The sequence below is a fragment of the Cynocephalus volans genome, chromosome 14 (assembly GCF_027409185.1).
Source record: "Cynocephalus volans isolate mCynVol1 chromosome 14, mCynVol1.pri, whole genome shotgun sequence".
NCBI classification, from domain to species: Eukaryota; Metazoa; Chordata; class Mammalia; order Dermoptera; family Cynocephalidae; genus Cynocephalus; species Cynocephalus volans.
The window spans coordinates 87,168,761-87,183,108 of record NC_084473.1 but is presented as its reverse complement, the minus strand read 5'-3'; positions in this window follow the sequence as shown (position 1 = coordinate 87,183,108).

The following is a 14,348-nucleotide window of genomic DNA, read 5'->3' as shown; positions in this document are numbered from 1 at the left end:
CCCTAAGCTGGCACAGTGAGTGTTATCAATGAGGTGCACACTGAGGGCTCCAGAGGACAGAGAGGTGCTGGCTTAGGGGGCGTGCAAGGCCTGAGCTGCCGAGGGGGTGGGCGGCCTGCAGGGCGTGGCCGTGAAAGCGCACCAGCCCTGCCACCCGGACTGCAGTGGCAGCAGAGGGCAGCACGAGAGGCGGGCACGCGGGTCCTGAGCACTTGGCACCTGCAGCCCCAGTCCCTGGGGCTGGGCTTGTTCTTTATGGACAGTGGGATCTCAGTACTCTAATTATGTTTTTTCTTCTTTCCAATTTAAAATATGTACAAATGTTAAGTAGAACAGGTTTTTCTTTGGGCTTTCTTTGGTTAAAATTGGGCTCCGTTAGCAAGTCTAGTTGCCAGGTGACGGTTTCTCGGTGCCTTCCATGCTGTGACCCTGCTGGAGGGTGGTGACGCTCCAAGAAGCCGCTCCTCCGTCAAGTGCTGTCCTCTCCTACCCTGTGCTTGACGCGTGGCCCTGCAGGCCTGGCTCGGCGGGGCTGTGTCCCCCCGAGGAGCGGACAGCGGAGGCAGGCAGCAGGCTGCTGGGTGCCCTGGCTCCCCGCTAGCAGGTGCACCCCAGCCGACCCTGCTCCCCGCTTCTCTTCCTGCCGGTCGCTGGACACGGGCCACAGCGTCACTCTGCACCCTGTTATCTGGAACTCTCCCCTTTGGCTCACCCTGTCTCCCGGCCTATGGCCTTCTGCGTGGGCTGCATTTGCGAGGCCCAGCCCCTCATTGCCCGGGAAGGCTGCCCAGGAACTGGGCAGCAGAGGAGGGTGCACTGGCAGTGACAGAGAGCAGGCATTCCGAGGACTATTCATAATATATCAGTAAGAAGAAAAGGAAACTTATAAACCAGTGGGAAATAGAATCATTTATATACACATATATACATGATTCCTATATATGTGATCCATATATGTATATATACAGATATGTGATCCTATATGCACAAATGTATGATCCTACATATACATACACACACACATTTACGAGGGTACTTCAGAAAGGTTGTGGGAAAATGTAATTAAAAGGTATCCAAATCTTTCCATGAACTTTTTGAAGATCCCTTGTGTATGTAGGTGGATAGATTACTCTGAAATTATACACCACTTAGATGCATAAACATAGAGAAAAATGCCTAGAAAGATACTGAAATGTATTCAACAAAGTATAAATGTAAAAAGCAGTAGTTAGATAGCAGGTACCTTTCGTGGGCCGGTCAGCTCAGTTGGTTAGAGTGCAATGTTATAACACCAAGGTCATGGGTTTGGATCTCCATACTGTCCAGCCCCCACCCCCCCAAAAAAAATAAAAATAAAAAAAACTAAGGGTAACTTTAATTTTCCCTTTTTATTTAGTTGTATTTTCTATTTTTTCTGAGAAGAATATGCATCATACAATAAAAAATAATAAAAGAAGAAAGAACAAATTGTTTTCCATAGTATCTCACACAATCCAAGTGCTGCTCTTGGGAATATAATTGTATATATGAATCCGCTGGGGAGAGGGTAGGAGGGGAACTAGAGGCGGGGTGGACAGTTTATGACCACTCGCTGGGATGGCCTCTGTATCTGCTCTGTCGCTGCTCTGGGGTCTAGACCGTGCCTGCTACTGAACACTGTGTCCTGTTTCCTCTCTGTAAAACCAGAGGATTCAGCTAGAATCCCAGGAGTGGCTGAGAAAGATGGTGATTCCTTGGGAAAGACTCAGGTTCTTTGGGAAAGAATGTTGTAATTGATTATGATGTCTGCTAAGGGTAGCGCATGACAAAGGGTGCCACAAAGCTGTCCCAGCTCGGCAGACAGTAACAGTCCTGCCCTCCTGGGGTCCCCAGACCTTCCTTCAATACCCCAAATATATTGTGTTTAGCAATTACACAGTGGGAGCTATGTTGTATTTACTTTTTAATTGCCAGTGCCAGAGTCTGGCTGACATAGGAATAAACGAATGATGGATGGATTACCCTGGAAACAATTACCAAACGTGAGTGCAATTGCTAGATGTGAACGTGAGCTTTCCAAGGCACTGGAGGCCATTGTTTGGATATGTAGAATCTACTTTATTACTGTACCATCTGAAGCATACCAGGTTGTAAATTCACATTTGTTAGAGTCAAGAGACCACCAAACGCTGTCATCATATGTGGGTTTCAGCATATATAGGAGGCTGGTGGGGACAGTCCCATCTTGGAGAGAGCACTGGCCACCAGTCTACCATCTACCTCTAGCATATTTTTGAACTTTCTTATCATAGCACCATCTAGGGTCTGAGTCCAGGCTGCGCCCCTTCCTGGCTGGGTTATTTTGAGCAAATCTCTTTAATATTCCTGGGCCCCAGCTTTGTCCTTTATGAGAAGTTCCTTCCGACTCTGAAAGCGCCATGAACCTGAGCTAATTCTCAGCCTTGGCGACACTCTGATTTCAGCCGTTTTAACGGGAGGTCATTTGCACCTGAAAACTTTGGAGACCCTCTCTTCCTGCCCTTCCTCTCTTATTCTGCACTTTTCCAAAGAGAGTCCTGTTGGCCCAGGCATGGGGATGGCCTCGTCTTGCCTTGTCTGATCTTGTCTATTCTTCTTTTCTCTTTTTTCCCTCGCACCCTCCCTCAGGACTGTCCTTTCCTTCCTTTTCCTTTTCTCTAAACCCTCCTCTACTCTCCCCCAGGGCCCTTGGCTGTCCTTCTCCCGGCCACAGCAGAACTCTGCAGAGTCCCCCGCCCTCCTGCTACTCTCCTCAGCACCGTACTCCCCAGGCCGTGCTCTTGTCCCACATGAGGCTGGTGAGGGGCCCACGGTCACACAGTCACACTGCAGTTGAGTTGCAGGACCAGGCTGGAACCCAGGTCTTGCTGACTCGGGGCAGAACTTAACCCTCTGCTGACCAGAGTCCGACACAGAGCCATCCTGTCTCATGGAAAAGGCACAGATTCCTGCTTGTTAGAAACACTGGTTAATCTCAGATTCTGGAGTTTCCCTAATGATGTATCGTGCATGAATCATCTCAGCTCAGGCTACCAGGAAGCCAAACTTAAAAACGAAGTGGGAATAATGGTAACCATATACTGCAGATTGTAGTCTGAAAACCTGAGTTTTAATCCCATATTGTGTTGACTAATTTGCCTTTAGATGTGTGGGCCTTGCGGCCTTATTCATGGTGGTATCTCATTTTGTGACCTGGAACATGGGCTTTGCCATCCAGCCTTTGGGCCTCAGTCTCCTCCTCGGAGAGGGGTAGACTCACAGCAGGTCTCCCATGGGGTGAGGATTAAATGAGCGAAGATGTGTGAGACGCTCAGTGCAGCCCAGGATGAGACAGTGCTGTTAGTGTTAGTAGCAGTAGTAACTGCAGTGGCCTGGCGCCAGTCACGTAACTTCTTTGAGCTTCATTTCCTCATGTGCAAAATAGGGAAATAGAAATAGCTGCCACACAGGAGTGCAGAGAGGGTCAAAAGGAAAATCCTTCGATGCTGTCAATGAGTATACCTGCAGTTGCAACCAATTAAAATCTCCCTACTTTAAATGGCTCGATTAGACACTTACTGTCTTCCAACGCCAAGCATCACTGGGCACCGGCATTACGATATGTGTGCATTTTTATAGGAAGGGTCTGACGGCTGTGGCTGAGGATGAGGTCTCCTCTCACTCGGCTCCCCTGAGCTGGTCTCCTTCTGGTGGGCTACATAGTCCGGTGTGGCCAGTGTAGAATGCCGAGAAACACACCTTTGGGGGAATTTGCAGGCAGGACCATTTATAGCTCATATGGGGCCTTCGTACAAATAAAAAATGGAGCCCCTTCCCTGGGACAGACACATGCCAGGGAGCAAGGGCATGCATGTGAGCTGGACCTCAGCCCCCACCCAGCTCCCTCCTGTGAATGGCAGCCCCATGTGCATGTGGTCTGCAGCCAGGTTGCGAATTCAAGCACCCCTGGGGCCAGGCAGGGCATGTCAGCAGTCGTGAGTGAAGCTGCCTGGGTGCAAGGCAGTAAGTAGGGTGAGACTGAGGCCAACTGGAGCATCCTGTCCAGAAGTCACAGGAGCAGCTGTCACCAGCTCCAGGTAGTACTGCCAGGCTCAGGCCAAGGAAGGCCAGGCCTTTCCATTTATCGAGAGAATCTAAATATGTATATGAAGTTTTCCAGTTTTTAAAAATCACTGTGCAGGTTAGAAAAACACATCTACAGGTGGAATACTATGTGGGGGCCACGGTTGGCCCACGTGCTGTATGGGAAGCTCAGTCACAATTGGAACCCTAACACCAGTGGTTGGGGACGAGCCTCCCTCTCCAGCACCCCCACCCACCATCTTCCCCGTCCCCCTCCTCCCCTCCTCTCCTCTCCCACTTCTCTTTGGCCCCCTCTTCTGGCCCAAGCCCCTTGGCCTGATACCTGGGCTTCTCTCTCCTTGCCTCGGCTTTCTCTGCTCAGGGGTCCCCTGCCCACAGCCATCCCCTCCCATTAGCTGCTGTGCTAAACCCGTTGCCCACATCCTCCCTCTTTCCCCAGATGCCCTCAGCCCCCACCCAGCATTCCCTCCTGTCAGCTTCTTGAGGCCAAGAGACCCTGCCTGGCAGCTGGCACTGAAGATTTCTCCATGAACACATACATTCAAGTTCCTCAACCTGCTGTCTGCCACCACCTCCCACCTGTCTCCCAGGACTCTGGTGACCAGTTCGCCACTCAGCCGAAGTTGCTCTCTGAGTGAAACCCAACTGTCCTCTGCCATGCCTTGGCTCCTGCTGTGCTTGTGCCTGAGATTCCCTTCCCCCCTTGTCGACTACCCTTCAAGACTTAGCAGGAGTTTCAATTGTTTCACTGAATTTTCCTGAGTCCCTGCTGTTATGACAAAGATTTGACACTAGGAATTTCTTGCATTAGGCAGTTACCTCTCCAGGACGCATTCTTCTACCTACTGGAGGCTGCTGGGTGCAGCGGACAGATTTACATCCTTCCTAGTACTTTGTAGCACCGTTTGTCCCCCACACAGCAGGTGATCACCACAGGCTCAATTATCAACTAATGCTTTCCGCCATTTTTCCTTTCAAATCTCCAGAGAGCCAGGAGCAGCATCTGTGTTTTCTTAATTCAGAAAGCGTCACCCCTCTCTGTTGTTTCCATATCCCATTCCCTACAGTGTTCTCATTCCACAGGAGTTTTCCTGGGAATGCGGAGGAGCCACAGAGTGTGGCCTTGTGTTTTACTGCTGTTTTTGAGGGTGTGAGTTCCTGTTCAAGACCCCTTCCAAAAGCAACACGGCCCATGCGCCAAGACCATCCTGGGTATACCACCTGGCCTGTATACTTGTCAGACCTGTACCGGCAGCCACTGCCCTGGGGACACCTGGAACAGCCAAAGCCAACCTCCCAGAGGAGGCCAGAGGGCAAGTGCTTCCAGGCTGAGGCCCATGCCTTGGGAGCCAGACAGAACCTCTTCTCTGGTCTTCCCCCTCACATTTCCACTCTCAGTTTTCTCCATTTCATGACCAACTCGGGAAGCGATGAAATTGGCTCTCAGTTCCTAACAGTTTGGTACAAGACAGGACGGTTACCCAGTGGCTGTTCTGCAGAAAATTTGTATCTTAAGAATTTAAGAGATGTTACTGGAATAGAAGAGTTCTGTGATCAAATAAGTTTGCAAAACATTAAATTAAACAGAAGTTCATTAGCTTTCTTTACTGCAGGACTTCTCAGAGACTTTAATGTGTTGTGGCTCTCTAATAAGAGGGTGACAGGTCACACAGCACTTCTCGGCCCTTTGTGACTGCAGAATGCATGTGTTGAAGGGGAATCTTGGGGGACGGTGTTGAGTACTGCACTCTGGGAGATGTGGTTTTCCAGGACACGCAGCCAGCACCGAGACCTGGGCCTCCTCACAGTGCTGGTTCCTTATGCGACTGGGCTCTCTATCCCTTCCCTTCCAGCCTCACTGGCTTCAGTCTAATTACATTCCCATATGTGTCCCGTCTGGCTTGATACAACTCTGGTCACCAACTTCCGGAATGTTCTAAGGCCTAGCAGAGCCTGTGTCCTGAGATTACCTTTCGTCTCTGGCAGCCATTGCTATGAATTCAGGAATGACAAGTACAAAAGCCAGTGGCCAGGCTGGCATGGCTGACCACATGTGGGCAGGGACCATGCTCTGTTCTTCTTTGTCTGCCCCATGCTCCTGGCATGGCCAGGGACCTCAGGGATCTAGGAATCCGGTCGCTCTGGGTTCACACCAGCAGACATTGAAAGCAGAACAAAACACGATTTCACAATGGCTCCTCGAAGTCTGACATGGGTGGACCTTAAACTGCCACCCACAATTTTTAACTACTATTTTCTTTGATTCTAAGATGTCATCAATTGTAAGACACACTATTGTTTTAAGAACAGCTTGTAGGGGGTGAAAAAAAGAAAGAAAAAAGAAACACCACATGTAGTGTACTGACTAATTGTAAGACACATCCTGATTTCAGAATAATTAAAATTTGAACAATTGTGTGCCTTGGAATTGAGGAAATACACTATTTCTACAGGGTTGGCTTCCTTTTTCATTACTACGGAGGAAGCTGAGATGCAGGCTCCAAGCGGAAAGGCGGGAGAGTGGGGTGCTGGGCAGGTGTTTGATCTCAAAAAAATAGTCATTGAACTAGCACATTGTCAGGCACTGTGCTGGGTTAGGAGGCACTGGGGTAAAACACGCCCCACCTTCAGACCCTCTGGTCTGCGATTGCCGAATCCTGTCGGGAAGCGACATGTCCCTTGCAGTTTCCCAGAAGGCAAGGTGATGTGTGTGTCTTGCAGCTGTCCGAAACACGGTAGACTATCCAAGTATATGTGAAACCAGTTCTGTAAACTGTGACATGCAGCATCACTCTTTTTGCTGCAATGGCATAAAAAATCACCACTATTCCATAAAGAAAAAATAAAAACAGAGATTTACTGTGAGTGTTTTAGAATGATTCTAAACTGATGACAAATGTTCAATGGCTTCACCTCATAGGGGGAGTCACCTCTTCTTCATCCAAGGAATCTGATCCCCTGCCACCTTGCCCCAAACATTTTATCACCCTACACAGATGGAGGGCAGGTCCTTGAGTCCTTCCCAGGGGCCCAGGGCAGTAAGGATTGCAATGGAGGAATATCCAAAGGGCATGGGTAGGACTGGGTGGAGTTGCCTGGGTGAAGTCTGTGGGAGGGGTGTTGATGTCTGAGCTGGTTATTAGAAACAGGTGCAACAGTGGGGCAGGAGATTTTAGACAGCGGCACCAGGGCTGGAGGCAAATCGGGGAGCCCCGAGAAGTCTGCTGCTGGGGCACCTGGGCTGGGAAGGGTGTGGTGGGAGGTGAGGCCGGTGGAGGATTGGAGCTGGGCCGCGAAGCACATGTGGACTCTGAACTTGGTCCTGTTACTCTGCATCACCTTCTTGCTGAGTGATTTTCACACCTATTTTCAACAGATCATCCAAAGACATTTCCAGAGCTGCCATACACTACTGCAAGTGTTCAAACAGTGCCATGGTCCTCTCAGCTGCAGCAGGGACTGCGGTCCCCAGGGCAGGGCTCTGTGTGCACGGTGGCCACCGGCACACACCTTCTGCCTCAGGAACCTGGGTTTGCTCTTCCTTCTGCAGAATGTTCTCCCCCCAGGTCTGAGCCCGCTTCCTTCCTGAACCTCCCAGTATGGCACGTGACCCCCCATTCTGTCTCTCTATCTTGCTTTGCTACCCTGCATGACACTTGTCACTCATTTGTCACTTTTATCTGTCTCTCCTCACTAGATAGTGAGCTCCATCTTGGCTTTGCTCTCTCCTGCTCTGCTGTGCTCAGAATGTGGCCTGACCCTTAGCAGGTGCTCACTGTTTATTGTTGTTGGGGACTTACTTCGTTTTCTGAGTTATTCCATATTTATTACTTTGATTCTTAACCTTTTTCTGATTTGTGGATGCAAAAATCATGTAAAAGAGGCTTAAAGAATTACCCAAGATAGTCATTGGGCTAGGAAGGGGAAGGGACACACAGCCCCATGCTTTCCCCATCACAGCATTAGCTTCCAGGACGACACTGCCCTTGACACCCACTCGACACTGGACTGTACCATGATCTCGTGTGGGAGCCCAGAGTGTAGGATTTATCAGCCTCCTGCTCTAGTGAGCCAACTGCCCCTCAGGTGTAACTGAGTTGACACAGTTGGATTCCATCACTTGGTAAATAAGACTCATATGTAAGGTTTGAGGGGCGGGGGCAGGTGGGTGGGGGTACAGGGTGGGTAGCAAATGGCTGTGAAAAACAAGAGTTTCCAACGGCTGAAGCTAACTCTAGAGCCACCCAGAATTAGCAACTTCTCCTTAAAAGGATTCTCCAGCCAAGAAGAAGGACCAGGCAACTCATCCCTAGAAGGGTTACAGGAGGCAGGAATAAAGCAAGAAACACAAGATGACCAGGATTTAAAACTGGCCTCTCTAGCTGGGCCACTCTCCCCTCCTAGGTCCTAAGAGAGTTGCCCAATGGGACAACCAGGCTCTGAGCCCAAATGAGGCCCACCTTGGCCTGGCGTCCATCTGCACCTGAACACACGCCCAGGTGCCATCATTCCTGATGTGACTTGCCCTCTAGCCCAGTGGTTCCGAGCCACTGGGGTGCATGAGCATCTCCAGTGGAACCAGGACAGATGTGTGGCCAAGTCACCACCCAGAGCCACTGGGTATTTCCACAGCAGCACTGGGAGTAGCTACTGCTGGAAAGCTCAGACTCGGGTGTGACTTGGAGGACTTCACAAACGTAATCTCCTGGTTGAGAACCTTCAGAAATTGAGGCTTATGAAGGTCAAGTAACTCTCCAAGTCACTAAGTCAGTAATAGCACTAGGGCAAGGACCCCAGCAAGTGGACCCTTCTGGCTTTCTAAAAACCCATCACATTGGCTTCTCCATGGAGCTCAGGCTCAATTTATCTTTGTATGTAAGCACCCCCCAACCCCAGACAAGCATGGGGCTTGGGATATGGTAGACTGAATGCTTGTGCCCCCTCCCCAATTCATATGTTAAACTTTTAATCCCTGGTGATGGTAATAAGAGATGGTGACTTTGAGAGGCAATTAGGTCATGAGGGTAGAGCCCTCATGGATTAGTTATCCTTATAAAAGAGACCCCAGAGAGCTTCCTTGCCCCTTCCACCATGTGAGGACACTGAGAGGAGATGCCATCTACGAACCAGAGAGTGGGCCCTCACCAGACATCAGATCTGCTGGTGACTTGATCTTGGACTTCCCAGCCTCCAGAGCTGTCAGCAATACCTTCCTGTTGTTTATAAGCCCCCAGCTTATGGTGTTCTGTTATAGCAGCCAGAACAAACTAAGACAACATTCAACAGCGTTTTTCATGAAGCCCTTCCACTGCCCAATTTGAAGCTCACTGGTTCAGACAGAGCCTCTGGGAGAGCCCTAGAGAGACTGTGCTCAAGCATCATTTCCTCTACAGCAGCACAGCTCTTGGAGAGGAAGAACCACCAACCAAATGAGGTTCCCCAGAGGTTCTGGAAAAAAATTCCTCTCTTTACATGGCCATTTGGAATGAAGGAAACAGGAATGTAGATTACTGCGTCTCTCTTACTATTCTCCTTTTGTTTGGGGGAGAATAATTAGAGATTCTTTGGTAGGCAGCCTCTAAGATAGCCCCCAATGATTGCCCCTCCTTTTATCCACACCCTTAGGTAATTCTCTCCCCTTGAGTATGGACCACACTAAGTGACGTTCTTCTAATAACTAAGATAGGGTAGAAGTGATGGATGTCTCTTCTGAGATTAGGTCATAGAAAGATTGTGGCTTCCATTTTGGGTGCCCTCCCTTGGATCACATGACCTGGGGGAAACCAGCCACAATATCATGAGGCAGCCTGGGGAGAGGCCCAGGTGGTGAGGGACAGAGGCTTGGCAACAAGCCCATGAGAGAGCTTGGAAACAGACCCCCTCCATCAAGCCTTCAGATGAGACTACAGCCCTAGCCAATAGCTTGATGACAACCCCTTGAGAGATCTTAAGCTACAGGTACCCGGCTAAGCCCTGTTCACTTTCCTGACCCACAGAAAGTGTGAGCTAATAAATGTTTGCTGTTTTAAGCTGCCAAGTTTTAAGGTAATTGGTTACATGCAAAAGATAACTCATACAGTTTCTTAGCCTGGCAAGAAGTAAGAAGACGTGAGAAATTAAGAGAGGATGATTCTGGTACAGATGAGAAAGGTGCAGATGTCATGGGCGGGCATCTAACATCTGAGGAATTCAGAAAAGGATTTCTGAGTAATGCAGTATTAGAGCTGAGAAACGGAAGGCCGAGTGGAGCCGCGTGGCTGTACCAAGCACGTGGGGTGACCCGGTGCTGAGCTGCTCCGCTTTCCCCTCACCTTCAGTGAAGCTTTGGCTAGCAACATTCCCAGCCCCGAGGCAGCACAGCATCACTGAGGAAACCGCTAAAGAAGACTGCTGCCTGCCCCCATTGGATTGGAATCTCAGGCTGTGATGTTCGGGCATTTGCAGATTTTTTTCCTGTCTAAATGCTGTTTTTATTTTCTCATTTCTTTCTTTTAAAAAAATTGGTACAGCTCATTGAAAGACGTGTGTGTGTGTGTGTGTGTGTGTGTGTGTGTGTGTGTGTGTGTGTGTGTGTGTGTGTGTGTGTGTGTGCATTTATATATCCACCACTAGCACTCCCTGTCAAGGCAGTCATTGTTAGGATCTCTATCACCATAGATTAGTCTTAGTGAAAACATATAAATGGAATCTCACAGCAGGTGGATTGACTTACCACTTGTGTGATTCGGGGTGTTAGTGACTTTGAATGCCTGTTTCCTTGCCTGTAAGATGGGAATAATCAGAGCACCTATCTTATGGGGTTCTTGGGAGGATAAATGGAGTTAGCACATGGAAAGCACTTGGCACCATCCTGGCACACAGTGAGCAATCAATGTGCATTAGCTGGTGTGGTTAGTACAGCTTTAAGTTGTTTCCTACTTTATGTGATGAGATATAACCCTCCTGTCTCGGATGTGGATGTTTATTTGCCCACTGCAGCCTCCCAGGGTTGTACTTGGTCTGTCTCTACCAGTTTTCTGACAGCAGGTGGGTTTGGCAAGGCCCTGGATGGACCTCGGGATGACCGACAGAGGAAGGGAAGGTGGGAGGCGGTGACACTGTCGGCTGGGCCTGCAGGGCAGCCCCTGGTCTCTGTTGCCTTTGCACAGCAGTATGTGTGCGTGGTTCATGTGTCCTTGCAGGGCCCTGCCACACAGGCATTATTACTGTCATTTGACAGACGAGGAAACAGAGGTTCAGAGAGGCTAAGCAGCATCTCCAAGTTTCTAAGTACAACGGGATGACATGGTGATTCAAATCAGTTCTTTCTGGCTGTAAAACTCACAGATTTTCTTGTGTAACCTTACGGTTTTAATTGTGTGCATTTCTTCCACACCTTTCTGCAGTCTTTAAATCCTATTGACTGAGACCAGAAAAAGAGCAGGAGACATCACAGCCTCTGGTATTGTCATAATCAGTACCAGGCGAGGGATTCAACTGCATCCCTTTGGACAGCCACAATCTAGCGACAGAGAAAGCTAGTACAGGAGACTAGGGCTGGGGTGAGCATGTTTTCACATCTCAAGATGCTGAAGAGCAATCGATTGAATAACCCTCAGACGAGTGAGAACCAGTGCCCGGGTTTTGTGAAATCCAGAGGTTTCAAAGGGCACTGTGAATGGATGGATGAATGAATGGTTAGATGAATAAATAAATGAATGTGTGTGTATGAATACTTTTCTTTTAAACCAGAGAACACACAGCCCTACTGGAATACAAAGAAAATTATAAATAAGTTCCCAAAGTAGAAGGCAGATTGTGGATTCTCTGACCACAGTCAAATAAAACTTTGGGTCAACTACAGAAAAGATGGATAAATAAATAAACAAAACTAAAATGTGATATGCTTCCTGGCTAAACACAAAGTAATGTGAAGCTGTCAAGCCTTGGCAAACTGAATTAGGACAGGCTCAGGAGAAAGAAAAGGGGCCACTGCCTGGTCCCTGCTCCTTAAAACTCTCATCAGGGCCAAGACAGGGCCCTCTCAGCCCCTCTGCTGGCGACTGCACCTAATTCCTATTTGCTCATTTTTCTGATTTGTTCGTTTTCCACTTAGGTACTTTCTAGACATAAGGGGGTATTTCTACGATACAATTTCTGTTTTCACACAAATGTGCGCTTCTATTCACATGTTTAGTCTCGGTATTTTCATACCGATGGTGAAGACACTTCTACATAGAAAGAGCAGCTCTGCACTATGATTTGGCTTTGCACTTACTTTGCTGTGTGATTTGGATTAAAAAATGCTGCCTCTCTGAGCCTCAGTTTCCTCATTGTGAAAATGGTGATCCTAATACCTAGGTAAGAGGCCATCCATGAAACAGCATATGCAGGAGCCCCTAGCCCAGTGCCTGGCCCAGGGGAGACATTAGATACAGAGCTGGTATGGTCCTTTGATTAAAATATGTTTGAAGTATTATCTATAAAATAAATGTCAACCTACCGATTGTACTACTTGGCACATGGAGGTGATGACATACTAATATTGAAAATGCCCACTTCCTCCAGGGACGGGCAGCCTCTGGCCGTCAGTGAAGCTGAGGCCAAGACTATAGCAGGAGAGGGTGGGGGGCACAGAGAGCTCCCTCTGTCCACTTCCACTTTAGTGGAAGGCTCCAGAACTCCAGGCTCTGAAGTTCTCTAGAATTCCCACCTGGGCTTCTTCTACTGGGTCATTTGGGGAAGCCATCAGGTGGTGTCCTCACACATGAACTGAGCTCCAGCTTGTGTCTTGGGTGCTCCACACACTTTTCTTATTTAAGGCCAGCATCCCTCTTGCCATGTAGCGCATTACAAAGTGTCTCATAAGCTGGCATTCCATCACTTCTCTGGATCTTCCTGTTTTGGGGGAAGGACCCAGAGAGGATCCCTTCCACATTACCAGCCTAAAGGCCAGCTCCTTGGTTCCCAGACTCAGGGCAATTTATTAATATTAACCACTTTATCTTCTAAATATTCCTGTGATTTCTGCTGAGTCACATCTCTGGATTCATGGTGTTTGAGACTCTTCCACAACTGACACTGACAGAGGTGAGGGCAGAGTGCAAGCCTCCTGGTCTGGACATTGGCTGGGCTGTCCCTCTCGGGTTTATCTGATGCAACCTTTTAATCAGTAATGACTAGACAATGACAGGGGAGGGGTAGGGCTAGTGTCTGGGCTCATCTGAAGGTTCCCGTTCCCTGTGTCGTCCCTCTTCCCTCCCAGGGCTGCTCTCAGTGCGGGGGACACCCCCTTTAGCAAGAATTCACTGCTCTCTGTGTGCATTACGATGGAAAATATTAACAAGTTGCTGCTGGAAACCCTTAAACTCACTTTGGGTGGGCAGCTGTTATCCCAGCCCCTCCCAGCCTGGATAGAAGCTGTCCCAGCAGAAGGTAAAGATCAGCTCCAGGGATCAAGGGGGTGTCACCAGAAGAGAGACAGCTGGCTGTGGCTGGTTTCATATCACAGCCGAACACAAACAACATACTTGAAGAAATTGCATCTGAATACTTCAAGTGTCCCCTCTCTGTATGCAGAGGTTGGAGTTGAGTGTAGACATCACTGATTTTGTCCCCTCCAAGTGATCCCCTGTTTGACACCCCCTTCCATGCCACCTGCCAGTGACTTCAGATCCTAAGTTTAGTCCCAGGGACCTGCAGGCCCCGTGGAAAATTTTAATCTTATTTCCTCCAACCACCATGGTCCTTTTCTCACTTCTCAACTCCATCTAAGAAACATGTTGATGCTATTTTGTACTGTCAAGAACTTTTTTTTAAAAGTGCTCTTTTTATAAAACAAAACACAACTAAACTCAGGGTAAGAGGTGGCAGAACTCACAACTGATGGCCCTTCTTTCCCACCTCCCGCCTCCCATCTCCTGGCCTCTCTCTGCTTCTCTGCTGCTCCACCATCTCCGTCTCTGCAGCCGATAGCCTCGCAGAATGCCAGGCAAGGTCAAAGAAAAACAGACAAAGAAAATTAAACACTGACTTATTCTTGGCAGGAAACACTGCAATCCCCCTTGGGTTTTCAGTGCTGGAGTCGTGAGGTCAACCCACACAAGTGACTCAAATCTTTTCCTCTGGATAGGTCTAGTGGGAGGGGAACATGGGTCCACTCCGGTGGATCTGGGCCAACCCTCTGAGAAGGAAAGTACTGCCACACTGTCTGGTAACTGGATGACCCCCAAAGCCTCTATAAGTGGTCCCCTGCACTGATCCCGTCG